Source organism: Ochotona curzoniae, unplaced genomic scaffold (assembly GCF_017591425.1).
Source record: "Ochotona curzoniae isolate NIBS_2020 unplaced genomic scaffold, NIBS_Ocur_1.0 contig_3819, whole genome shotgun sequence".
Taxonomy (NCBI): Eukaryota; Metazoa; Chordata; class Mammalia; order Lagomorpha; family Ochotonidae; genus Ochotona; species Ochotona curzoniae.
In genome coordinates this window covers 1,631,343-1,658,201 of record NW_024466004.1, presented here as the reverse complement: position 1 = coordinate 1,658,201, position 26,859 = coordinate 1,631,343, and positions in this window count along the sequence as shown.

The following is a 26,859-nucleotide window of genomic DNA, read 5'->3' as shown; positions in this document are numbered from 1 at the left end:
CACTGCCCTCTCCCCATCCATTTCTGTAGAATTCGCAGTGGAATAGTCACTCAGGCAGATGACAAGTGAGGAACAATGAGATGTCCCTGCAGATGTGCTGTCCCATGGTCAGCAGGGGCAGGATGGCCCGGATTCCCTGGGACTCCCACCTTTACCTCTGGCGGCTCTGTGTTGCCGCGGGGCTTCACTTTGTGCTACATGGGTGCTCGTGACATTTCATTTCATTCTATTCTACTTGTGGTACATGGGGAGTAATCCCCTTCTGGTGACATGACTTGGTTCCATGTCAGAGTGCCAGATCAATTACTGGCACTTCCCCTTCCGATCCAGCTTTCCTGCTAGCATGTGAGGGGATGCTGAAGCCAGATGATGGCTCTGCTAGTACAGCTCTGACTTCTGTAGGCATTTGGAGGATGAACCAGCAGTCAGAATCAATCTCTTTCTGTCTTTGTCTGTGTCTGTGTCTCTCTTTCTGTCTCTCTGTCTGTTCAGATCCTGCTGAGCGATGCCCTGCCAGGGGCCTGATCACATTCCAGGGCCTCCCTGCTTTGCCCAAGCTCCTCCCACGAGCCTTTGCTTCCCCATATGTTAAGTGCGGTGACCCTGTCTTGACAGGCTGTCTGCTTTAAAAGAGAGAGCAATGAAGTGGAACTAGACTGCCTCAGGTCAATGTTGGGCCTTCCCATTTCCCACACATCTACCTGTTCTTGGTGAGCTATTTCTCCTTTCCAAGCCTCAGTTTCCTTATCTGCAAACTGGGTATGGTTATAAAAATCACAAAGGTGAGACACATGCCAGCGTCTAATTGCATGAGCTGTTAAGTTAAGCTGCAGTTAAAATACCAGCTACCAGCTTGATTTCTTTCTATATGTGTGGGGTTTTTTTTAGATTTATTTATTTATTTATAAGTCAGAGAGAGAGAGAAAGAGATGTTCCCAGTCCCCAAGTGGCTGCAATGGTCGGGACTGAGTCAGGAGGGAATCAGGAGCCAGGCGCTTTATCCTGCCCTTCCACGTGGTGGCGGGGGCTCGAGACTTGGAGCCTCTTCTGCTAGTTTTTCTAGGCCATTAGCAGGAAGCTGGACTGGAAGCAGAGCAGCCAGAACACAAATCAGCAACAATATCTCAGGTAAAGGCTTTTTCCACTTCACCACAGTGCTGGCCCTTACCTATGTAACTTCTGGCCAGTTACTCAAAACTTAGTAAGTTTCATTTTCTTGTCTGTCACAGGGCGTTAAGAACCCTGTACGGTTAGGAGATAACATATGGAAAACATCTGTCATATAATAGGCATTCAGTATATGGAAGTTGCTGTTCATTCTATATTTTCTCAGAAGGCAAAAACAAAAACAAAAACTGTTAACAACAACAACAACAAACCAAAACCACTACAATGTGGAAATGTCAAAGAATAGGAGCACCTGGAGCAGCAGCCCCAGCCATGTCCAGGTTCTGATGCTGCTGGGTGCCAGCACAGCCAAGTGTGTTCACTTTTCACCACCCCCAAGCAAGCTCCTGTCCATCACACATTCCTACCAAGAATGTTCCAAAAATTCCATGCATACCAGCACACTGCCCTCCTTGGCAGCACTTTCATGTTATGAAGAGTTAGAAGGAAAGTCACCTGCTAGATTGCTAGTTCTGGATTCTCTTCTCTACTTATTTGCCCTCACTGTAAGAAAATGCCAGACACTCAGAGATGTAAAGCACGGTGGCCACCATTTACCAAATGCTTTCTTACGTGCCAGGGACTACACCTGGCGCTTCACCACAGACCTACCAGGTAGGAATGGTTCTTCCCATATTATTTTTTTTTTAAAGATTTTATTTATTTTTTATTGGAATGGCAGATATACAGAGAGGAGGAGAGACAAAGGAAGATCTTCCATCCAATGGTTCACTCCCCAAGTGACTGCAACGGCTGGAACTGAGCCAATCCAAAGCCAGGAGCCAGGAGCTCTTCCGGGTCTCCCATGCAGGTGCAGGGTCCCCAGGCTTTGGGCTGTCCTCGACTGCTTTCCCAGCTCACAAGCAGGGAGCTGGATGGGAAGCAGGGCTGCCAGGATTAGAACCAGTGCCCATATGGGATCCCAGCGTGTGCCAGGGGTGGACTTTAACCACTACGCTATCATGCCAGGCCCTCTTGAGAAGATTAACTTGGCCAGGAGGACAAAGAAAGAAGAAAGCAGGACTTGGCCAGGTCCGTGTCTGAAGCTCTTGTATCCACTCTGTTCTCCCCACAGCCTCCTCTGAGCCCACAGAGAGAGATCTGGTACACTCTAGGCACTGTCACAGCCTCATCGTTTAGAGAAGGATGAGCAGTCCTGAGCAACCCTTTGCTGCTACAAAGTGGTGATTGGTCCCTTTGCCCTGGAGCTCATATCCTAGCAGCATTGCTAAAAGACTTTAGCCTTTACCCTTTTCTACAGATGAGAGGTCCTGAGACAAGGTCAAACTACATATGCAAAAGGAAAAGTCGGAATCCATGTCTGCTCTGACTTCTGGTGTCCCATAGCTAATGCGCTCAGAGTTATCAGTTCTCCCTTTCAGTCCCATCTTTATTTTCCTCGTGATTTCAGCAGCCATCAATCCTTTCATCCAGTGGCAAGCCTGCTAATTGTCTCTTACCACCCTCACCCCGTCCTGTATCCTCCTAGGGGGTTCCAAAGAAACAGACCCTGCGGTCTTGGAGCCAACATCCCACATGGGCACTGTTTCATGTTCTGGCTGCTCAGCTTCCTGTCCAGCTATCTGCTAATGGCTTGGAAAGGTAGCAGAAGATGGCCCAAGGGTGCTTGGGTTTCTGCACCCACATGGGAGACCCAGAGGAAGCTTGTGGCTCCTAGCTTTGGCCTGGCCAGCCCTGGCCGTTGTGGATATCTGGAGAATAAATCAATGGTTGGAAAATATCTCTCTGTCTCTGTCTCTCCCTTTCTCCCCAGAACTCTGACTTTCAAAACAAACAAATCAATCTTGTAAAAAGTATGATCCTCACTAGAGGTTTCAGGATGCCAGTGTCTGGCTGTAGATCCCTTAGCATCACCAGGCATATCCCCTCAAAGACCAGGAGTGCTAGCAGGTGAGCTGCAAATGCAAAACAGCATGTGAGAATGCAGGGTGTCAGAATGACATGGAAGGGCGCAGACGTAAAATGCCTTGGTAGATCAGAGAACAGGAGACATCCAAAGAGGGCCTCTTGGACAAGGAGGATGTGTTCCAGCTGAATCTTAGTGACTGAAATAGAAGCCTGTGGGTAAGAGGAAAGAATTAGCAAAATGGCACACAAGAAAAAGGAGGGAGAGAAGGAGAGGAAGGAGCTCTCTCCTTTGTCTGCTGAGCAGGGTGACCCTGGCAGGTTCTCAAGCCACACTCCTTCAGGATGGCCCAGAGGCACAGCATTGCAAGTAATGCTCTCTCCAACTTGGCCCCAGCCCTGGGATTGCAGCAGTGACTTGCTGCAGGGGCCCGGACCTTGCCATCACAGAGAGGTCCAGTCATGGGTATGAGGAGGAAGCAGCCCAAGCTGCCCACTCCTGCTCCGGCCTCTCCGTGCACTTTGGCTATCACTGGAGCTCCCTGGATCTAGGTGTCTTCCCACTCTCTCTACCCTGCTCACTCCCCACCCGTGAGTCCCTTTGACACCTGCTTCCTCTCCATCTGCTCCCCAGCTGCTTCCATGAAGATAACAAACATTTTCAGCCTTCCAGTCATCATCCACATCCACGGGTGCTTCCAGACCCCTGCACATCACAAGGCAAGTCTCTGACCTGCCTGAGCCTGCACTCTGTCCCCTCTTGCACACCAACCCCCAGACTGCTTACCTCGCTCATCAGTGTCCTCAACTCCTGTCTTGTTCAACTTCCCATCCCCTTCTCCCTTCCCCTTCCACTTTTGGGAGAAGGGCTCTTCTTCCCAAGCCAAGCATCCCTCCGCCATCCTCTCCCTAGCCTGATACTCTCACCTTGGCTCCTCCTCTCTGCTCTCTTCCTCTTTTAATGAAGCAGCAGCATCCTGGAACAGTATCAGCAAACTTTTCCAGACCCTGACGCCTCTTATCCTGCCAGCCCCCCTACCTGCGGGAGGAGTGCACCTGCTATCCATCTTCATGTCAGTGCTTCCCTTTCACCCCTTGCCCTGGTACAATCTGGCCCGGGCCCCCTTGACACCTTGCACATCTCCGAGTCCGGGGCTGCCTGCCAGTGTGCCAGTCCTTTATCTAGTTGGGCCTCTCTTTCGTTTCCCCTTCTTGGAGCCCTTTCTTTTCCTGGCTTTCCTGATGGCTGTTTTAACTCCACTAGCCCTTTAACCCCTTTAACCACTGAAGCATTTGGCCTTCTAGCCCCGGTAGCTTGTCTCTCTCTTTCTTTCTTTCTTTCTTTCTTTCTTTCTTTCTTTCTTTCTTTCTTTCTTTCTTTCTTTCTTTCTTTCTTTCTTTCTTTCTTTCTTTCTTTCTTCCTTCCTTCCTTCCTTCCTTCCTTTCTCTCTCTCTTCCTTCCTTCCTTTCAGATTTATTTTTTGAAAAACGTACAGAGAGGGCAGGAAGGAGGGTGGAAGACACAGACACAGACACACACACACACAGAGATCTTTCATACACTGGTTCACTCCTCAAATGGCTGCAATGATTGGGAGTTGAGCCCATGTAAAGTAAAGAATCAAAAGCTTCTTCCAGAACTCCCATGTGGGTGCAGGGGTCCGTGCACTTGAGCCATCCTCTGCTGCTTTACCAAGCACATTATCAGGGAGCTGGATTGGAAATGGAGCAGTCTACCTGGGATCCCCTTTACACACAGCACTGGCTCTGGAGATATTTTTGCTTCTCACACTTTGTGACCTCTCTAGGGGCTCTTACCAGGGAAAAACAAGAAAGGTGGAAAGATTAATTACCTTTATGGCCCAATTGTCCTAAGTTTAAATCTAAATCCAGTGGGTAGAATGTCAGTGGGTAACCTTGGGCAAGTTTCTCCACATCTCCAAGCTTCACTTTTCTTGTCTGGAAAAAAAGAGAGCTAAAATTCCAACCTTGGGGTGTTTGGAGTGTGAGGAACAATAACCTGACGTTAAGTCCAGCACCACTTAGGTAGTCAGCACACAGTATGACCACCAATATGCTGATGACTTTCAAAATCTGTATCTCTAATCCCATCTCTCTTCTAGCTCTAATTCTGTGTGTCCAATGTGCAAATCTCTATCTCTTGCTCCCCCACCCTCTTTTTATCTAGTTCCGCCTATGTTCAGGTGCTTCCAATGACGTTTTTGAAAACCTGAAGTTAAAGCTATTCCCAATGTCCCCAATGTAACACTTGTCTTACACACACCCACCCCTGTTCTCTTCCTGTAATCTCCATCTTTTGAAAACAGTGTTTATTTATTTTCATCTACTGGAAAGGCAGAGCAACAAAGAGAGATCTTCTACCAACTGGTTCAGGCCCCAAATGCCTGTAACAATCAGGGCTGGGCCACACAGAAGCCAGGAGCCTGGGACTCCACCCAGGTCTCCCACGAAGGTGGTAGGAGCCCAGCCCCTTGTGAACATCATCTCCACCTTGAGGTTAATAGTACCATAATCCACACAGTGGCTCCAGCTGGGTTCCTGAGTCCTTTAGGTCACCAGACCCGGAGGCTGAAACTTGTGGAACCTCCCTCAGATCTACCTCTCTTCTCTGTCCTCTTTGCTGCAGCCCTAACAGCAGACATGTGTCTCCCAGGGACTAAGCTCTCACTCCTTGGTCTGAAGCATGTGACCCTCTTTGCCAGCCCTGGGTCTTCCTCTCCAGCAACTTTTCAAGTTTTTTTTTTTCTGATGTCAGCATCATTGTACTTGAGCTGTGTCATGCCTGGCACACAACATGTGCTTATCAGCTGGAAAATCAACCAGCACATTTTAAGATCCAACTTAAATGATAGTTTGTGAAGGTGTTTTACTGCCCTGGCAGATTCAAAGCTCCGTGGTTCTTGAAACCTACCTCAAATGATGCCCCTGTGTATGTATATTGTGATGGTCTAGTGTGCCTTCCAGTAGTCAGACCTCAATTTATGAGAGGGAGAGAGACATTGCCTATCCTCTGGTTTACTCTCTAAGCAACCAGCACAGCCAGGCTTTGGTTAAGCCCAGAACCAGGAGCTAGGACCTCAATCCAGGTCTTCCACATGGAAGGCAGGTATCCAACTGCTTGAGCCAGCACTTGCCACCTCCTGAGAGCTACACAGTCAGGAAGCTGGAATTGTGAACCGGAGCTGAGTATCAAGTGCAAGCATATCACCTGGAGTCTCGGCCACCAGGCCAGGTGGCTGCCTCTGTTGAGCCCTGGAGGACAAGCAGCACCTGGGCCGCCACAGTATCCCCAGCCCCAAGCAGAATCCTGGGATACAGCTGAATCCAATGAATGTTGTGATGTTGTGTGGCTGGAAGCCTAAAGCAAAGGGGAGCTCATGGTTACCCTAGCAAGAGTGGAACATTTCCTATCCTTGTCTCCCTGACTCCCAGGATGCTGCTTCCAGTTGCCTAAAGGATGAATGGCAACCAAAGGCATTGAACGGGAGGGCAATCTGGAAGCCAGGGCCCACGAAGACACCTCGTACTGAAGCAAGATCATGGAGACATAGAGGAACCTGGTGGGGATGCTGGCCACAGACAGAGCTGGAACCTTCCAAGTCAGAGTCTGAGAGCTCCCCTACGGGTCTGGAGATACGGATGAAGGCAGCCTGGACTAAAGCAGCCAGAGGCAAAGACTGGGCAAAAAGGAGCCTGAGGGACTGTGAGTATTTGCCTCGTCTGGATTCTGGGGAGGCAGACCCAGCAGGCAGAATGCTGTTGACTGGGGCGGCCCTTCAAAGTCCATGGCTAGAGTCCCTCCTTTGAGGCAAACCTGCCATTCTTCATCCCCCAGTGCAACTGTGCCCATGAGACAAGGGGACAGGACCAAGCTTCCACCAGTGAAAGCATCAATTATCAGTCGAAGCCTTAAGCCACATGGTCTTTGAAAAAGCTTTTTTAAAAGTTTGTTTTTTTCTTTTTGAAAGGAAAAGAGAGAGATTATTTACTGTCTGCTGGTTCACACCCCAGGTGGCTATAATAGCTGGAAAATGGGACCAGGCCAAAGTGAGGGGCTAGGGACTTTATCCAGGTTCTCCAAAGGGTGGCAGGGGCCCAAGCACTTGTGCTGTCATTGGCTGCATTCCAGGTGCATTCATGGGGAGCCTGGATGGAATCTGAGTAGTTGGAACTCAAACCAGCACGCCAGTGTGAGATGAGGGCTTCCCAAGAGGCAGCCTGACCTGCTCTGTCACAGTGGCTGCCCCACACGTGTTTCACACGTGATGGGGGAAGCGAGGAACACTCATGTTGAACTTCCCAATTTTGCTGAGCAGACGTGGCTTCTCTCTCCCAGCTCCAAGTCCTCCCCCAGACCCCCCACTGCATTCCCTTCCCAAAGGGAAAGGTGAAGAGGCAGGGGAGGAGCCCTGCCTCCACCAGTCCCAGTGCTACTAGGATCCAGAGTGAAAGAAGGGGTGGAGACACTAGGGCAAAGTTCAAGGTATTCATGAACCAGCTCCCAGTAGACCAGAAAGTGCATTACTTAAAAACAAAGCTCAACCACTCAATAGCTTCAATTATGTTTTCAGAGAAGGGCTTCCATTGGCCGGAAATTTCTAGAAGAAACTAAATCCGGCAGCATGGAAAGGGGGTTGTAGGAGTATTTGCCAGCTGTGCGCTGGTGCTAAGCATCAATATCCTCACAAAACTTTGCCTCCACAGTTTGGCAAGAGCCACTCCCTTCTCCATGCCAGCTCCCATCCTCTGAGTTCACTAAGGGGCACCAAAGACAGGCTGAGACTTCTTGGTGCCCTGCTCTTGTTCTGCAAAACCCAGGGGCCCTGACCCCAATTCCACGACCTCAAGTCATCCCTCCCCCAGCCCACGGGCTACTGAGGAGGAGAGGAAGTTGTTCTAGGGTTGGGCTGCCTTCAGCCCTGCCTCCTGGTCCAGCTTTATTGGGATGGATTGAACAATTTAGTCACTTCTTTGGGTAGACCTGGAATGTAATGCCGCCCTTGACCAGTAGGTGCCGCCATCTAACATACCATCCTTGCAGAACCGCACCCCCCCCCCGCCCCCCACACACCCCAAGTCCTGAGATCAATGCTCTTTAAGAAGGAACCCCAGGGCCTCAAACAGATTCCCAAATATATTTTTTATAGAAATGAATATCACCCCCACGGGAGAAGTTAAGCTGTGGGATTAATTGTATGAACGCTTCTTTATAAAATCCAAAGTTGAATGTTGGACAGTTACTGCATGTTTACTATGTGCCCAAGGCTTTAAAGGACTGTGAGGATTCCAGGATACCATCTTTCCTCCAGCCAGGTTGACAAATTTGGCATGAGGGAGATTAGCATCAGGGTAATCAGAATTGAAGAACATGGTGAATGCCCTAGTAACGGAGGCACCAACATCAAATTCTCACAAGGGCACCAACTGGATCAATTCCGTCTGGAAGCACGGGCTCAGTGGAGAAGAGGGAGTGAAGCTCATCTCAAAGAGCACAAAGGGATTCCCCAATGGGGTGGAGAATGCAAGGGCTGTCCAGGTGAGGCAGGCAGGCGAGCCAGGAGTTGAGGGGGAGAACATCTTCAGGGAGCATGGTTTAATCAGAGGCAAATATTGCAGGGGAGTGGGGAGGATGATCTGGGACAGGTGGGATGGGGCCTGTTTCCTGTCAGGTGCATGGGCTTAGCAACCCTAGCAACTTGAAAGCAACCTAAGCAATGTGTCCAGCTCAAAGCCTCCTTGGGCTTGGCTTTATGCACTGCTGCAGGATTTCTTTGATGTGTTGATTTATAGTAAGTTTATTTTGTTGTGGGCCCAGGGAGAGAACTCAGAGAGAATAGGACACCAGAAAGAATTGAACAGAGAAGGAAAAAGCGGGGCAGTGGGAGAGAGCAAGGCAGAGAATGAGGCAGCGAGGCAGTTCCTGCTCTGGCAGAGGGCTCCGGGCAGGGGCCGAGCTTGAGGAGTTGCTGGGGCTTTTCCAGCCAGAGGCCTCTGGCTCCCAGCCCTAACCGACCACAGAAGGACAATGCGGGGCGGGTTTGTTTGGTGATGTGTTTTCTGCTGGTCTTGTTTGTTTGTTTTCTGTTTTTCTGGCAATGGACATGTCTAGCCAGAGGAGGAGGTGGGGGAAGGACAGAGGTATAGCCAGCAATGACAATGGTACCCTGGCTGGGCTCTAGGCCCATGCGGTCCTTCCACTGAAGCGGCAGGGGGGTGGTGGAGGGGAGGAAGGGTTGGGGACATTGGAACTGGACTCTGCTTTGCCCTGAGGGAGGGACGTCTGCGTGGGTGCCTTGGAGCCAGGTGGCCTGTCCAGGCCTGGAGATGATTTGCCATATGCTTTGTCCCTGTCTTTCCCAGACTCTGGCAGGAAAGAATTAGTCCTTGAGGCCTGGGCTCCTTGCCTGTGTAGTCAGGATGTCGTGCTGGGCTGGGGAGCCCTAGGGGTGGCTTCCAGTTGGGCTGGCTGAGGATGGGGGGAAGCCGGGGGAAGCCCAGCCTAGCCTGGCTGCTCTCTGACAGTGAGCCTGACTTTGCCACTCCTGCCCTGTGGCAGCTTCTGGAAGCCAACCTAAACGAGCACTATTAAAGTTAATGAAACTCAATGATTCCCCCCTTTGCTCAGTTACAACTCTTTATGAGGTTGCTCCCTTTCACAGAAGATATTCATTTGGGCACTCAGGGCTTGGCCTCTTTGTCCCTCTAATTTTTATTGGCTCATTAACAAGATCAGATGCTCTGAGCTGACCAGGAATATCTGGTATCCAGGCCCGAGCAAGCCCTATTGGGTGGAGTGTCAGTAACATAATGGCTAAAGTCCTCATCTTGAAACCTTTGGGATCCTGTATGAGTGCCGGTTCGTGTCCTGGTGGCCCCCTTCCCATCCAGCTCCCTGCTTGTGACCTGGGAAAGCAGTCAAGGACAGGCCAAGGCCTTGGGACCCTGTACCCACTTGGGAGACCTAGAAGAAGCTCCTGACTCCTGACTTCGGTTCAGCTCAACTTTGGCCATTGAGGCCACTCAGGGAGTGAATCAGTCTTCAAATGTGCCTCCCAAGAGCCGCGGTGGCCTTTCCTCCTTTGGTTGTTTCCCACCTCCTAGCCCCGTTTTGTAAGTAGGTGCAGCAGGCAGGGAAGTCAGAAGTTGGGTGATGCTTTTCCAGTTCCTTTAGAAAGCGTCCTTAACACAGCTTCCCCTAGGAAGAGCTTCAGTTCCTGTAGGTCAAGGGCTTCGCTCCCCATTATAATAGAAATATATGGAAAGCTGATGGCATTTGTTGGCATGAATCAGTTTACATTCCTTCAGTTTTGTTCTTTTTTAAATTATTATTTGAAAGGTGGCAGAGGATGGCTCCCATCTTCCAGTTTATTCTCAATGCCTGCAACAGCCTGGATTTAGGATTGGAGCTGGAAGAGGGGAAGGCATTCCAGGTCTCCCCGTGAGAGGTGGCAATTATCCAAGCCATCAGTGCTGCCTCACCTGGTCCGCACTGACAGGAAGCTGGATTGGGAGCCGGACTCAGACACCCCAAAGTGACTTGGGTATCCTGATGGATGTCTTTTATTTTTACCTTTAAAGATACTGCTTTTTTTTTGCCCCCTAAAGACCTGCTTCTGTCACATAAGCTCCAAGAAGATCTCTTAAGCTGTATGCTATTTTTTGTCTTCAGCATCCATTTTCCAGAGAGAGGTATATTCTGTAGCTTCCTTCAAAATTTCAGTGACATCCACACACCCCCACCCAAAAGGTCAAAACTCTAGAGCATAGGGGCCAGACCCTCCCACTGTCACCTGCCTCGCTAACCCTGTTCTGCAAGAAGCCCCTCTTCCTCCTCCTCGGAGAGATTCTCTCCTCCACAGGCTTCCCTTGGCTGCCACAGCTCAGTTGTGTTTCTCCTTAAGCTTACAGTCAGCTTCAAGTTGGGGGAGGGTAAAGGAGAGCCCTTTAACTCCAGGATGATTTGCATGCCGAGGCTGGAAATGATGGGTTTACGTGCTGCTGTAAATACCCGTAAACCACTGTAAGTGCAGGGTATCACGTGCCTTCAGTGCCCCGGAGCCTCGGCAGCCCCAGACAGGCCCCATATGCAGGAGTCGGGGAGGAGGAGAGCAGCTGCCCAAAGAGGCTGAAGTGCCTGCACCCTTGGAGCAAACCGGTCTCTGTAACCCCTCAGCCTCCTCCTCAGAGCAGGTGGCCTCCTCACAGTGACACCTCACAAGGCTCCTCCCTGGCTCAGCCAGGCAAACTGTGCCTTTGGGCTATGGCATTGTGTGCAGAAGGCACTGGTGAGAAAAAGGCGAGGGTGCTTGTGGAAGATGAGTTGGGCTGGTTCCCTGGATCAGGAAAAGTAAGGTCTGGGATCTGGGGAGAGAGCCTTGGGTGGGGTCAAGGCAGTCACTGCATGAAGTTTGGGTGACTGCAGGTAATCTCTCTATGCCACTTGTGGGGTCCCGTGTGTCCTTCCGGTCACAGGCAGAGTTATCTCAGAGCCTCAGCATGTACGTGGTTGCTGTCTGTGGGTGTTGTTTCTGTGCACTGGAAGCATCTTTGGCCTCTCCCAACACCTTCCTCCCCAGACATTGTCAGCTGTCTCCTGAAGAAAGGAAGCCACATTGTACCCCTTCCAGCTCTGTTGCAGATGTTTGCCATGAAAATCTGTCAGATCATGTGACTTCCCTGGTTAATGCTACCGTGTTATCTCATTGCTTCTGAAGAGGGGCCCTGCTCTTCCCCTCCCCTAATCCTGAAATGACCTTCGAGACCCCTCATATGGTAGCCCTGTTTTGTATCCTCTGTTCTCATTCACTATCACCCTTGGGCCACACTGGCTGGCTTGACATCCTAGACAGACAAACTCAGCCCAGGAAGGCAGGGTGGAAGACAGAGCAATAAGGGCAGATGTAGGTGGGGTCTCCTCTAGAGGTCTGAATTTCCTTGAAATTTACCCAGAAGCCTTGTCATAGGAACTTATGACAGCTTGTCAATATTAGATTTAGTAAATGATTGCCCCTTTTGTTTTTCATGTTGTCCTTGCCAGAATGGAAACTCCATGAAAGCAGGGAACATTGTCTGGTTGCTTACTCTTCGATCACATCCCTTCCTGCTCTGCCTGCCACATGGTAAGGAGTCCCTCTGCCGATGATCTAGGCAGCAAATGAATATGGGTGGCTGGAAATTGCGGGGAGGAGAGGGGTTCTCCCAGAAGGTCAAGGGAAGGTTTCCTGGGCACATCAAGTGTGGGTAGGAAGGACAACAGAGCAGGTTTAGAGGATTTCAGAGGCAAAGGCCCAAAAGGGAACCATCGTGGCCACCATGTACCGTGACGATCTCAAGAAACTTAGCCTGGAGTGGAAGGACAGAGCTGGCATGAATGTGGTTTTCAGCCTAAGTGGATTCAGATTGTGAAGTACTTGAATCCATGGAATATTGAGAAGTGGGGTGGAAAATTGGGTGAGTTGGAGACTTGGAGAATTTTGATTTCAGAGCCTGAAGTTTGCCTTGACTCAATCACCTCTGATGCTTTAGGGTTGTGTGAATCCTGACCTAGGCAGAGAACCCTAGAACCCACACGAAAGAGGCCTGACGTTTGCTTCCACCTTCCTTCTCTGTTTTTCTCTCAAGATTTATTTATTTGAGGGCCCAGCATGGTGGCCTAGCCACTAAAGTCCTCACCTTGAATGCGCCTGGATCCCATATGGGTGCCAGTTCTAATCCCAGTAGCCCCGTTTCCCATCCAGCTCCCTGCTTGTTACCTGTCGAGGATGGCCAAAAGCCTAGGGACCCTGCACCCATGTGGGAAACCTGGAGGAAGTTCCTGAGCTCCTGGCTTTGAATCAGTGCAGCAGTGGCCATTGCAGTCACTTGGGGAGTGAATCATTGGATGGAAGATCTTTCTCTCTGTCTCTCCTCCTCTCTGTATATCTGACTTTGAAAAATGGAAAGATTTATTGGAAAGGCAGGGATAAAGAGAGAGGGAAAGAGCTTCCATCCACTGGTTGACTACCCAAATGGCCATAATGGCTGGGCCAGACCGAAGTCAAGACTGAAGAATTCCATCTGTGTTTCCCATGTGGGAGGCAGGGACCCAAGGAGTCTGGCCATTTTCTGTTCCCTTCCTAAGCACATTAGTAGGGAACTAGGTAGAAAGTGGAACAACCAGGACTTGAGCCAGTGTTTTGTTTTGTTTTGTTTTTAAGATTTATTTATTTATTGGAAAGTCAGATATACAGAGAGGAGGAGGAGAGAGAGAGAGAGGAAGATCTTCTATCCAATGATTCACTCCCCAAGTGAGCACAATGGCTGATGCTATGCCGATCCGAAGCCAGGATCCAGGAACTTCCTCCGGGTATCCCACACGGGTGCAGGGTCCCAAGGCTTTGGGCCGTCCTCGACTGCTTTCCCAGGCCACAGGCAGGGAGCTGGATGGGAAGTGGAGCTGCTGGGATTCGAACCAGCACCCATATGGGATCCCAGCGCATTCAAGGCGAGGCCACTAGGCCACGCTGCTGGGCCTGAGCCAGTGTTCATGTGGGATGCTAGCATTGTGTCATAACCAACTGTACCACCACAACAGCGTCTCTCATTCCCCTTCTTTGCAACAAAACAAGAACAAGAATAAACCCTTTTTTAAAGATTTATTTTATTTTTATTGGAAAGTCAGATATACAGAGAGCAAAGACAGAGATGAAGATCTTCCATCCATTGGTTCATCTCCCAAGTGGCCGCAATGGCCAGAGTTGAGCCGATCCAAAGCCAGGAGCCAGGATCTTCTTCTGGGTCTCCCATGCGGGTGCAGGGTCCCCAGGCTTTGAGCTGTCCTTAAATTGACTGCTTTCCCAGGTCACAAGCAGGGAGCTGGATGGGAAGCGGGGCTGTCGGGACTAGAACCGGCACCCATATGGGATCCCAGCACATACAAGCGGAGGACTTTAGACACTAGGTTATCGCACCAGGCCCAACAACAAACCTCTTTTCAAAAATGTATTTGAGTGATACAGCTAGAAAGAGCTCTCACTTACTGGTTTACTACCTAAGTTCTTGCAACAGCTGGTGCTGGGCCAGGACTGATGTCGAGAGCTTGGAACTGAACACAATCTCCCACATGAGTGACAGGAACCCAACTACTTGAACCCAACTACTTGAACCCATCCATCGTCCATTCCTAGGGTCTGTATTAACAGGAAGCTGGACTCGGGAACAGGGCCAGGGCTTGAACCCACATGTTTGGATATGGGACAGGCATCTTTACCAGAGTCTTAACTGCTAGGCCAAATGCCTGCCCCTTCCCTCCCTGTCTTGCTGTGTGGCCTTGCTCAAGGCGATGGGCTGCAATGGACCTCCGTGTTCCTTTGGAAAACAGAGCTAACAATACCTGCCCCGTTCACAGGAGAAATGAGGTCATGTTTGCGCAGCATTGCGAGCTCACTGGAGACAATGAGTGTATTCTTCCTCACAGTAACAATAATAATCATTACTGCAAATCCAACCAGTAAATACATCTCCAAGCTGGAGCTGGGCTCCTCAGTAGATAGCAATTGAAGCTTTTTTTTTTTAATCTCTGTATGGCGGGGGGATTTTCTGGCTCCATTCTGATCTCTGGGGTTTGTGAAGTTGTTATTGATATGGGAGGGATATGTACAATATGTACTTATTGTATCCCTTGCTCTGTTTTTTTTTTTTCCTCTTGGTGAATCTTAGAAATTTCTTATACTCCTTCCATTGCAAGAGGAAAGGGTTCCTGAGACTCCTATTATCCACAGACAGCCAGTGTCCCATCTACTCACAAATATACTTATCTGGCTACTAAGAACCTGGCTGGGCTTTTGGACACTGGCCATAAGCTATCCTGTAAAGTGAGCACCTGAGCCTTTTTCCTCACCATTCCACTTAGCAGGCTGTTGGTTCCCAAGCCAAGCTCTCCCCAGAGCTTGTGGATTCTTAGATACTTTTTGTGTAGTCAGGATGTGTTTGTGTGAATCTGGAAATGTGCCTTCAGGAAGCAGAGCAATGCTTTATACCAAGGCATTGTTGAAGTTCAGGTCAAGCTGTCAGAACAGGTCTCCAGCACCAGTACACAGAACAACTATTGAAACAAATAAAAGAATAAGCCAAATATGTCATTAGGAAACAAGAGCGATGCATCAGCACCAGATCCCACATGTTGGATTCCTGGAAGACAGTATCCAACTACAAGGGAAACATACTGGAGGTCAAATGGGTGAAAGGAGGAGACTACTGTAAGTGGAAGAGTGGTTTGGGGGACTCCAAGCCCAAGACAGTAGACTCAAAAAATCCAGAGGAGATCCCGGGGGTGTCCCTGAACACCTGTGTTCAATCAGCAATGGTGAATTTGCTTCAGCGTGCAGGGGCTAAAGAGGTGGGCAACAATCAAAGTAGTATGTGACACTGAGGAAGGCCTCACCCAAGAGGAAAGCTTCCAGAAGCTCTGCAATTTCTCTACCACCCGTAATAACCAGAGACAGGGCAGGACTTGTGGCACACTGTATGTCCACATCTCAGAGTGCCTGAGATCAAGGGCCATCTCCACCTCTGCTTCTGATGTAGTTTCCTGCTAATGGGCCTGGAAGCAGCAGATGATGGCTCAACTCCTGGGTCCTGCCACTCATAGGGGAGAACTGGGTAGAGTTCCTGGTTGTTTGCTTTAGCCTGACCTAACTGTGTACATTTGAGTTGTGAAGGTGGGGCAGTGTGAAAGACCTTTATGTCTTTGTCTCTCTTGCTCTTCAAATTAAAAAAAAAAAAAAAGCAAAGCAAGAGGCAGGCTACAGTGTACAGAAAGCTAGCAAATAAAGATGAGCAAAACACTGTGAATCATCAAAAATTAAAACAAAACAAAACAAGACAAAAACCATAGGGAGACGTGCTAAACCAAAACTGTCCAACAGAAATTTCTGTGATGATGGAAATGTTCTATATTTAAGCTGTTAAGTATGAAGCCACATACCACATGTGACTATTGAGCACTTAAAATATGGCTGTTCCAATAGAGGAATTGAATTTTGGTTTAATTGAATGAGTTTACATTTAAATAGCAAGCTGCTATTGTATTAGCTTATGCATCTGTAAACCTAACATATGGAAGAGTTCATGCCCAAAAAACTAAAAATATTTTATTATCTTTATAATGTATTTTATAGAGCAAATATCAGCAAGAACCAATTTAGCTGGAGTGTGGTTCTTACCTTTAAGAGATGTAAAATAGGGGTGGATATTGCAGCACGAAGGTTAAAGCCCACATCCCACATCAAAGTGCCTGGCTATAGTCCCTGTTACCTGGCTTCCCATCCAGCTTCCTGCTTATCCACCTGGGAAGCTACCAATGGCTCTCCCATATTTGGGTTCCTGCCACCCCCATGGGAGCCAGATGCAATTCCTGCCTCCTGCCTTTAGTCTGGCACCAGCCCTGGATGTCATGGGTATCTGGGGGGAATGAACTATTAGATTCAAGATCTTTTTCTTCGTCACCTTACCTTTCAAATAAATAAATATTTAAAAGATATTTAAAAGTACATATCAAAAAGGAGATCCAAAGTAAATCTGTTAACTTCCATCAATCAGAGCTCTTAGAAATTTAAAAATGGTTATTGAACTTTGAAAGTTGGTAGATGATCTGAGATGGATGTGATGATTAAATTTAGGAAGGATGAGCTGAGGAATTCTCTTTAAACATAGTAGAAAACAGGGCCCGGCACAGTGGCCTAGTGGCTAAAGTCTTGAATATGCCGGAATCCCATATGAATGCAACTACTAATCCAGGCAGCCCCTCTTCCCATCCAGTTCCCTGCTTGTGACCTGGGAAAGCAGTCAATTTAAGGACGGCCCAAAGCCTGGGGACCCTGCACCTGTGTTGGATCAGCTCAGCTCTGGCCATTGCGGCCGTTTGGGGAGTGAACCATTGAACGGAAGATCTTACTCTCTGTCTTTCCTCCTTTCTGTATATTTTATAAACGACAATTTGAAGCCATTATCTACTCAGATGATCTTGGCTTTGGAGTCAAAGTGAGGAAGGGGAAGTTAAGGCAGAGAAAGTTCCGGATTGGCTCTAGATGTTAGTAAGTTAAGGGATATTTGATTGAGATTTAAGAGTAATCAACAGTAAATGGGAAATCAACTTCCATATTAATAGTGTGAGCTAAGAACAGAAGGGAGGCAAGTAAAGAGAACTTAATCTAACAAAAAGCAAGAAAAGAAGGGCAGGCATTTGGATAACATGTCACCCAGGACACCATATTGCTTGAATTCAAGCCCCAGGTTGGGTTCCCAGTTCCAACTTCTTGGTATGGTAGACTCGGAGGCAAACGCCAAAGGCAAAGTAGTTGGGTCCTCAGCACTCATGGGCAAGGGCTTGGCAAGGTCTCTGACATCTGGCTTTGGACTGTCCTAGCCACAGATGTGGGCATTGGAGAATGAATAAGAGGACTAATGATTTGTGTGATAAGTGTGTGTGTATTTTTCTCAGCCTTTCATATTAAATAGATGGTTTCAAAAATATTTGAAAAGCAGACAAAGAAAATGATCAAGAGTAAGCTAAGTTTGAAAGTACCACTAATAACTCACAAGAAAAGAGAAAATTCCCCAATTAAATAGCCTTATGCTGTGCACACAGATGTACTGAAGTTTAATAACAAGCACATCTTGAATATGAACAGATAAGAAAATAACCAAGCAAATGATAACAAAAATAAAGCAAGTATAAGGGGAACCCAAGGGTACAAAGCATTAAAAAAAAAAAGGATGAAGAGGGAGAGGAGAATGAGGAGAAAGAGGAAGAAAAAAAATTGTTATATATTGGTAAATGTTACAATATTCTAAATATATATAAGTTAGGTGCATAACCATCCATCTTTAGTATGAAGAAAGCAAACTCAGATAGGAAGGCAAGGGACCTGGATGCACAGGATTAAGCTGCTTTGTGATGCTCGCATCCCATATCAGAGTGCTGGTTGGAGTCCTGGATGCTCCATTTCCTATCTAGCATTCTTGCTGATGTGCCTGGAAAGCAGTGGGTGATGAACCAAACAGTTGAGGCCCCTGCCACACATGTAGGCGATGGAGTTTGTGACTCCTGCCTTTGGGGAATAAATCAGTAGATGAAAGATCTCTGTCTGCCTCCTGCTTTGCCTTTCAAACAAATATAGATGTTTAAAAGAAAAATGAAGGAAGAAACCTAGGAGAAATGAGCAGCTCTCTGGCCATGGAGGAAAGCTTTATCAGATCTATCTCAGAAATGAACAGGCCAAGGAGACCAAAGTGCACAGACATAGAAAATGTGGATGACATAATTAACTAGTCCTAACTAACATATGTGATTTAAAAATTGGGAATGTATAATTTACACACACACATACACACATGATTATTACTCACAAAAAGAAATTCCCAATCAATTTTCAAAAAAGATATTCTATTTGGAGGGACCAACCTCAAAATTGTGGAGTAGGCTTGGCATTGTGCGTTCTCCTGGAAATGGAAACTCACTCCAGGGGATTCCCAGGGGCTCAAAGCCTGACTTCTTTGGTTCCCCTATGCCACAGTCTTGCCTGTGCCTGTGAGTGCTCATCTCATGCCTGGATGCCACCTTTGAGGTCCCACGGGCCAGATAGGCAACACACTGTGAACCTCTGTTTCCAGGGCTGAAGTGTAAGGCAGCTCCTCTGCTTGGTTTCCAAAGCTCTCTTCGCCTGAGCCCAGTCTGCCTTGCCTTTCTTACTTCTCTTTGTCTCCCAACATGTGAACACCACAGACTCTTGGTACACGCACCACCTCTTGGATACTCCCAGGATGGCAGCAGGCTCTCACGCCTCAAGACATGATGCTTACCCCATTACTTAGCTCATGACTTGTTACTCATCTACCAGGGTCAGTCTCACTGCCTCAGCCTGACTGTACTTCTCAGAGAACCATGGACCCATGTGGCCCAACTTAGGTGCTCAGGGAGGAAGTTTTGCTAAAACATAGTCACGTGCACTTATCTTCAATGGCTATTTTCCCTTTAGCAGAGTAGGTACAGGAGAGAGCCTGTGACCTGCAAGGGCTAAACTGTATTGAGCAGGGAGTTTTCTTCCTCTTCTTCTTGTCACCAAGCTGGGGGCTGAAGGGGAGCCCCTCTCACCTGCATGGAAACTGCGAGAATGCCTTTTGTGGCCATAGAAGGCTCTTGTGGGAGAGGACATTGTGTTAGCAGATGATTGCCACCTGGCAAAAGTGATGACAAATGTGATTTCTTATAAAAAGATTTATTTATTTTTATTGGAAAGTCAGATATATAGACAGGAGGAGAGAATCTTCTCCCAGCTGATTAACTCCCAAGTGGCCCCAATGACCAAAGCTGAGTTGATCCAAACCAGAAGCCTGGAACTTCTTTTGGGTCTCCCACGCAGGTTCAGGGTCCCAAGGCTTTGGGCTGTCCTAGACTGCTTTCCCAGACCACAAGCAGGGAGCTGGATGGGAAGCAGGGCTACCAGGATACAAACTGGCACCCATATGGTATCCTGGTGTGTGCAAGGTAAGAACTTTAGGCACTAGGCTACTGCATCGAGCTCGGCAGAACTGATTTCTAAAGGCAGGTTTTGGAATCAAACTTACGTGAGTTTGACTTCCAGCTAAACCATTATCTGGCAGGATGACTTTGGTTGGGTTTCTTGCCCTTCCTCAACTTTAGTTTTATTTTATATAAATGGTAGATTGAAAAAAATCTCTACCTCTAGGGAAGTTCACAGTCAAGCAAGAGGATGCACAGAAAATATTTAAAAATATAGAAGGTCTCATAAATGGTCATTCCTTTTTGTCCCCAAATATTCTTTTATTTTTACTTTAAAGAGTTTCAGAGAGAGGGAGATTTTCTATCTGCTGGCTCACTCTTCAAATGACCACAATGGCCAGAGTTGAGGCCATCTAAAGCCAAGAGTGAGAACTTCTTCTGCGTCTCCCATGTGGCTGCTGGAGCCCAAGGCTTTGGGCCATTTTCTACTGTTTTCCAGGCCACCAGCAGGGAGCTGGTTGGGAAGTGGAGCAGCTGGGATATGAACTGGTACCCAGTTAGGATACTCATATTGCGGGTGGAGGAATAGCCTGTTATACCACCTTACTACACCAGCCTCAATGGTTTTTCTTTTTTAAAAAAAATAATGATTGCTTGAAAAAGAGAGGGAGAGAGATCTTCCACCTAGAGGTTTACTCGTCAAGTGACTATGACAGCCAGGGCTAGGACCAGACCAAATTCATGAATCAGGAATCCATTCTTGTTCTTTCTGGGTGACTGAGCCATCATCTGCTACCTACCAGAATGCGTATCAGCAGGAAGCTGTATCAGAAGCAGAACAACTGGGACTTGAACAAGAGGTCTGGGCGTCCTAACTGCTGCACAGAACATCCATCCTTGGTCCCTTGGTCATTCTTTTAAACTGAATACTAGATTTGTTCCAGGGTTCATTTTCAGTGATCACAGAGGCCCTCAAGTAGTTCCTACAAGCTGTAAGATTTTTGTTTGAGTGGTCCTCCATGTAGATGACCACCACTCCACTTCTTTTCCCAATAGCCACTTCCATAGTCTCTCAGACTCTGCACTAGTTTTTGTCCTGCCTCAACTGTTCTGGAGTCCTGGCCTCCCTTTTGCATGTCAGGATCATTCTGTGGGGTTTCTTGTGAATCAGACACTTTCCTCCTAAGGATCTGTTTCCATAGGCTGTCCGGTGAATGTTGGAGTGTTGGGCACTCAATCTGATATGAGCTGACAGGAATAGGCTGAGCAGGCCCTAGCCAGCTCTTCACTGAGTGGGCACATAAATCCCTCCCACCCTGGTCACTCAAGGACGGCCTCCCCTGTCTCAGCCACCCCTACCCTAGATTGCTTGACTGCTTGGTGTCCCAGGAATGGAAATTGCTGCCACCAGAGGGGCATTCCTTTAAGATGATTCTTATCTTCATGAGCTCTCCTGTTAAAATGTAGGTAATTCCTGGAAGGAGGTCACCTGTGTCTAGATTCTTCTATTGAGTCACAGCCTCAGTTCCCCAGGTTGCTAAAGCTTCAGATAAGATCGAATATATGAAAATAATTTCAACATTGTAAAGAGGAATGATGTAAGCAAATGTTCTTACAATTACAGATGCTAACAGTTGTCTGATCCATTCATTTATTGCAAATGGCTTTTGAAATAGGCCCAAAGGAGTGAATCTTTAATAATCAAATCCCAGACTACAAACTAAGTCATAATATGATATTTAAAATGCCAGAGGTAGGAACTTCCCCTCTTAACACCCCCTAGTTCCTGCAGTGGCTACAAACATAGCCACTAGCTAAATTCTAAGCCAGAAATGTATGTTTGTTTGTTTGTCTTTTCTGAAATACTAATTTATTTGAGAGACAGGGAGAAAGTTCCCATTATATCATTGTCTAACATGTCTGCAGTAACTGGACCGGAGCAGAAGCTGGGTACATGGGACTCTGTCCAGGTCTTGGCCATGAGTTGCAGGGACCCAACTACTTGAACCATCACTGCTGCCTCCCAGGGTCCATATTAGCAAAAAGCCAGAGTCAGGAGCCAAAGGACCAAAATGGAACCGAGGCATTGCCTTGTGGGATGCAGACAACTTCAATGGCAACTGCTAAGTTAAGTGCCCACCCCTAGACTAGTTATGACTGCTGGAGTCTTGGCTTGAAGCCTGTGGATGTGACTGAGTTGTAGATGCCCAGGGACATAGAACCAGGAAAAGTGCTTTGGTCTGTCACCTGCTGTAACAGGACAACACAGACGAGATCATTAATAAAGAGCAGAATTCTCACAGTTATTGCAGTTCTTGGAGGTGATGAAGTAAGTCCGCGGGGCAGGTTCTAACATATTACCCGGGGTGGGAAGTCATGCCCCAGATGGAGAGAAAAGTGGTCTTTCTATGTGGACCTGCCCCAGGGCTAACCAGCCACCATGCCTTATGATAAGGCCTAAGTAACCCCTGCACAGGGGCACCTCCTAATCACCTAATCACCTCCTAATACAGCCACCATGGAGTTCTAGAGGGCACATTCAAACATGGGCAGTCCATTGTAAAAGCCTTTCATTGTACACAGGAGGAAATAGAGACCTGGAGTGAAACAGCCACAGCAGGAGTGCCAAAATGGAAAAGGAAACATGGGATAGAGTAGTTGGGGGAGCAGGGCCCAGGAGGGGCTATAAGGCAGCCTGAAGCCATGGCTCTGTTAGGGGAAACAGCCCCTTGAGCACTGGAGCCTGTTTGTTGGGGGAGCGCCCTAAGCACAGGCAGGCAGATGGCGCAGTTGCTGGGTCCTTCCTGGCTGGCTGCTCCCCCCTTCCTTGCCCAGTGGAGCCATTCCTTTTCTGGGGCTCCCTGCTCAAGGAGGCCTCCTCCCATCCCCAGCTCCTGGGCCCATGCAGAGAAAGTCCGAAACAATGCGTCTAAACTGAAAACATTCCTGTCTTTCTCCACGGAACAATGGCCATTAACAGGCATGGAATTGGAGCAGAAATGGAACGTGAACCCCAGGGGCCTGGGAGCTTGGAGGGTCGTGGGGGGTGGGCAGGAAAGGGGGTGACAGAAGGCATCGTCCCCTGCCATCATGCCTATACCTCCTGCTCCCATGAGGCCCTCCAAGAGGAGGCACTGGACCTTCCCACTGAGAACCCCACACTCTCTGGGGGTTCTCCAGGACACTTACCCCACACCAAGACCAGGAGCTGCAGCAAGCCCCCACCAGCACCCCAAAGAGGCCATCCTCTTTTGGAAAGCTCCCCCTACTACAAGCCTCCCTGGAGGGAGTGAGCATGGCCCATGGGTTACGCGGAGGCCAGTGACTGGCCCCCTGGCTCTCTCCCCATGGGAACCCCCAGCCCTGGCTCCTTCTGGAGGTAGCCAAGACAGCGAGCCCCCAACCGCCCAGCCAAGAGCAGGAGATGACGCATTTTCTGGCAGCCGCAAGCCACTTTTGACAGGTCCGCCCCATTTGGGAGCAACTGAAGCCTCATCCCACCCAGCCCAACTTTTGTCTGCACCACATATTTCTCTTATTTGGAAGATTTTTGTGGGTTTCCCTGTCCTTCTCCAGTGCTGTCTTCCCCCAGAGGATGGGGGCTGTGGTGGAGCTGAGGGATGGGGGTGAGAGGCATTCTGGGGCCCCAAGGCCTTGGCATTGCAGCTCACTTGGAATAGGGGGAGAAGTCCCCAGTAGGCACCCCAGGCCATACATTGGACCTCGCCTCTTCTCTCTTGGTGTGTGCTCCTCTGGTCCCTCCCAGAACCTGTTGTCCCTCTCCATCTTCTCCTGTTAGCCTCCTTAGCTCTTGTTCCAACATCCCTTCATACTCCTCTGTCCTCCGCTCCTGCACTAACATGGTACCTGGTCATTCCCTATCTGTTGGCCTTGGCCCATACTTCTGTCCTGCCTGGGAGAATTGTCCCCTGTCTCTCCACATGTCTGAATTCTGCATCAGCTCTCAGGCTTGTTCACAGCTCACCTCCCCCTTGGAACCCTTTAGACCACCCTAGTCAGGATCCCCTGCCCCTTAATCCCCTAGGAGTATGTGTTTGCTACCCCTTCTGCGATTCCAAATACCCCCCAGGCCTCCATATCGTCTGCCCAACAAGATGGAAGGTAGAAGCTGTGTCTTGTACCTTTTCATTCCTCTCCCATTGCTCCCTTTACAAAGTGCTTGGTCAATCAACAGTGGTTGATCTGGGGCCTCTTATTCTGGATTTCCAACACATTAGGAGAATCTCGATGTTGCAAGGGACCTATAGACTTGAATTTCTGCAAAGGATGCCTGGCTCCAGCTCCCAGCTCTCTAGCAGTAAGTAGGGCTCTGACTGCTTCCTGAGACAATCCTTTCCTTCTCCTGTGAGCTCTGACACAGGAAAGTTCACCCCAGTGGGTCCCAAGGGCTTGGGCAGTTGGAGGAGTAAGAGTGATCAGGCAGGCCCCAGCTTTGTGAAGATTCTTGGCATGCCTGGGTCTTGCAGGCAGCCACCAGACCATCAGCTTGGCCCACAGGGTGGCCAAGGAAGGGCCTAGGAGGAACTGGGCAAGCAGCTACGGCTGCTCCTGCAAAAATGGAAATGAAGCAAAGAAAAAGACAGCCAGGAAGAACAGCTCCTAGGACCAGAAAAAGGGAAAAGAGGAGTAAAAGGGAAAACGGGCTGAGGTGGCTGCCTAGGAGACTAAAGATTTGTCTGCAGAAGAACAGAGAAGCAAAACGAGAGCCCAGAAGCCAAGTCTGCGTAGCAGCAAACATCTTCACACCAGCTCCCTTCTCCTACACCCCAGAAGGTGCAAGAGTGCAGCATTTTGTAAAGGAAAGTTTTTCGGTAGCTCTAGAAACATTGTTTTTTTTAGGCAGGAGACAATCCCACTTCATCGCATTTTGAAAGTGTAAATGATTTTTTAAAAGAGGTGAGATCACATGTTGCTTATTTTGGCTTTTTGGCACGGCCAGAAAACAGAGGGGTGTGGAGTTCTGGGAGGCTTTGATGCTCTCAGCATTCCTTAGGTGGAGAGTGGTTTTTGTAGCCTGCAACACAATGCAGACTGAATGGCAGTCTGGAGTTGCAATTGTGCGTTTAATGTGTCCTGAACATTTTCAATGACTTTCACTCTGGTGTTGACATTGAGTAGAATTGTACCCTACAGAAAGCCACTCCCCCGCTGTTTTACCAGAATGGGGTTTACTCCCTGGCATCTCTGGTTCTAGTAGTCCAGGATTTCTAAAAATTTTGTGAAAGTGTGCTGTGCAAGATTGACATTTTGGGTATGTAGTATGTATAATATTGCGTTGTGAATTTAGGTACGGGTATGTAGTGCATATGATGATGTTGCATTGTGAATTGTATGTATGTATGGGTATGTAGTATGTATTACATTGTGTTGTGAATTGTAGGAATTTATGCAATAGTTGATCACAATCCAAAGGCACTGTTATATCCTCTTTAGGAATTGTCTCCAAATTTAGAGCTGTAAACTTGCTAGGACAACTATTTTTTAAGGTTAATTTATTTTCATTTGAAAGGCAGATTTTACAGAGCAAGAAGGAGAAAACACAAATCTTCCATCTACAGGTTCACTCCCCAAAGGGCTGCAACAGCTAGAGCTGAGCTGATCTGAAGCTGGGAGCCACAAGCTGCTTCTGGGTCTCCTACGTGAGTGCAGGGACCCAAGGACTTGGACCATCCTCTATTGCTTTCCCAGGTTATAAGCAGGGAGCTGGATGGGAAGTGGAGCAGCCAGAGCAAGAGCCAATGCCCATAAACCAAAGCTGGCACCGCAGAACAAAGAATTATTGTGTTGTGTCACTGAGCTGACCCAGAAATAACTGAAAAAGATGACAATAGGTGGCCTTTTGATTTTCATTAGATCAATTAAGAATTGTGTCTAAGTTGAAATGTCTGGATACCAATAAAGCCTTAATTTTTGAGAGAGAGAGAAGAGTTCATCTTTGTGTTAAGCTAAAATCTTCACCTCTTTTTTTTTTTAAAAAAAAGATTTATTTATTCTTATTGGAAAGGCAGAGAGAAGGAGAGACAGATAGGAAGATCTTCCATCCAATGGTTCACTACCCAAGCAGCTGCAGTGGCTGGAGCTGAGCCAATTCAAAGCCAGGAGCCTGTTCTGGGTCTCCCAAGCAGGTGCCAAGTCCCAAAGTTTTGGGCTTTCCTCGACTGCTTTCCCAGGCTGCAAGCAGGGAGCTGAATGAGATTAGAACCAGTTCCCATATAGGATCTCGGTGTGTTCAAAGCGTGTTCAAAGTGAGGACCTTAACCACTACGCTGTCATGCTGGGCCCAAACCTTCACCTCTTGACCGCCTCCCACCCTCCTCCCTGCTAGGCCATAGGAACCTCTTACAGACCTCTCCCATCCTTTATATGTTGGCACCTGGATCCTGCACCTCTACAGTCCTCCAACCCTATCCAGCGGTGCCCCAAGGTACCCCAGAGCTGTGGACTTCAGGTGTCCTGTGTCCGCTCCCATGCCAGGTCTCTGCCCCAAACTCCTGAAGCTCTTTCTCTTAAAAAGAAAACCTCCCTCACTTTCTGGATCAAAATGGATGCTGCGACCTTTCAGGTGGAACTTAACCTCCATATCATAATTTGAGATCTTCTTAAAGAAAGGAAACCACTCTCTGAGTTTTTTGGTTTTGTTTTATAAAAAGAGGGTCTTCGGCACTTGGCCCAGCATCCAGTGGGCCATCCCCACCAGAGGGATTACTGGTTCTGGCATGAGTCTTAGGCCTGGCCCCTGTTTTCAGCTTCGTGCTAGTGCAGATCCTGGAAAGTCGTAGGTGATAGCTCAAGTGGCTGAGATCCTAGCACCTGACTTCAACATTTGGGGAGTGAGCTGGAGGGTGGGAGATCTCTCTGTTTGTCTCTTACTGTTTCTGTCCCTCACCAATAAACACATTTTAAAAAGGAAAAAGTTAAGGGCCCAGTGTAGTAGCCTAGGGCTAAATCCTTGCCTTGCAACCTCTGAGATCCCATAGGGGTACCAGTTTGTGTTCCGACTGCTCCACTCTCCATCCAGCTCCCTGTTTGTGGTCTGGGAAAGCAGTCGAGGATGGCCCAAGGCCTTGGGACCCTGCACCCATGTGGGAGACCTGGACGAACCTCCTGGCTCTTGGCTTTGGATCAGCTCAGTTCTGGCCGTTGTGACTATTTGGGGAGTGACTCAGCGGACAGATCTTTCTCTCTATGTCTCCTTCTCTCTCTAAATCGGCCTTTCCAATTTAAAAAATATGTAAAAAGAAAAAAAATTAAGGGAAGTTTAGGACCCCCAGCCCACCTGGTCC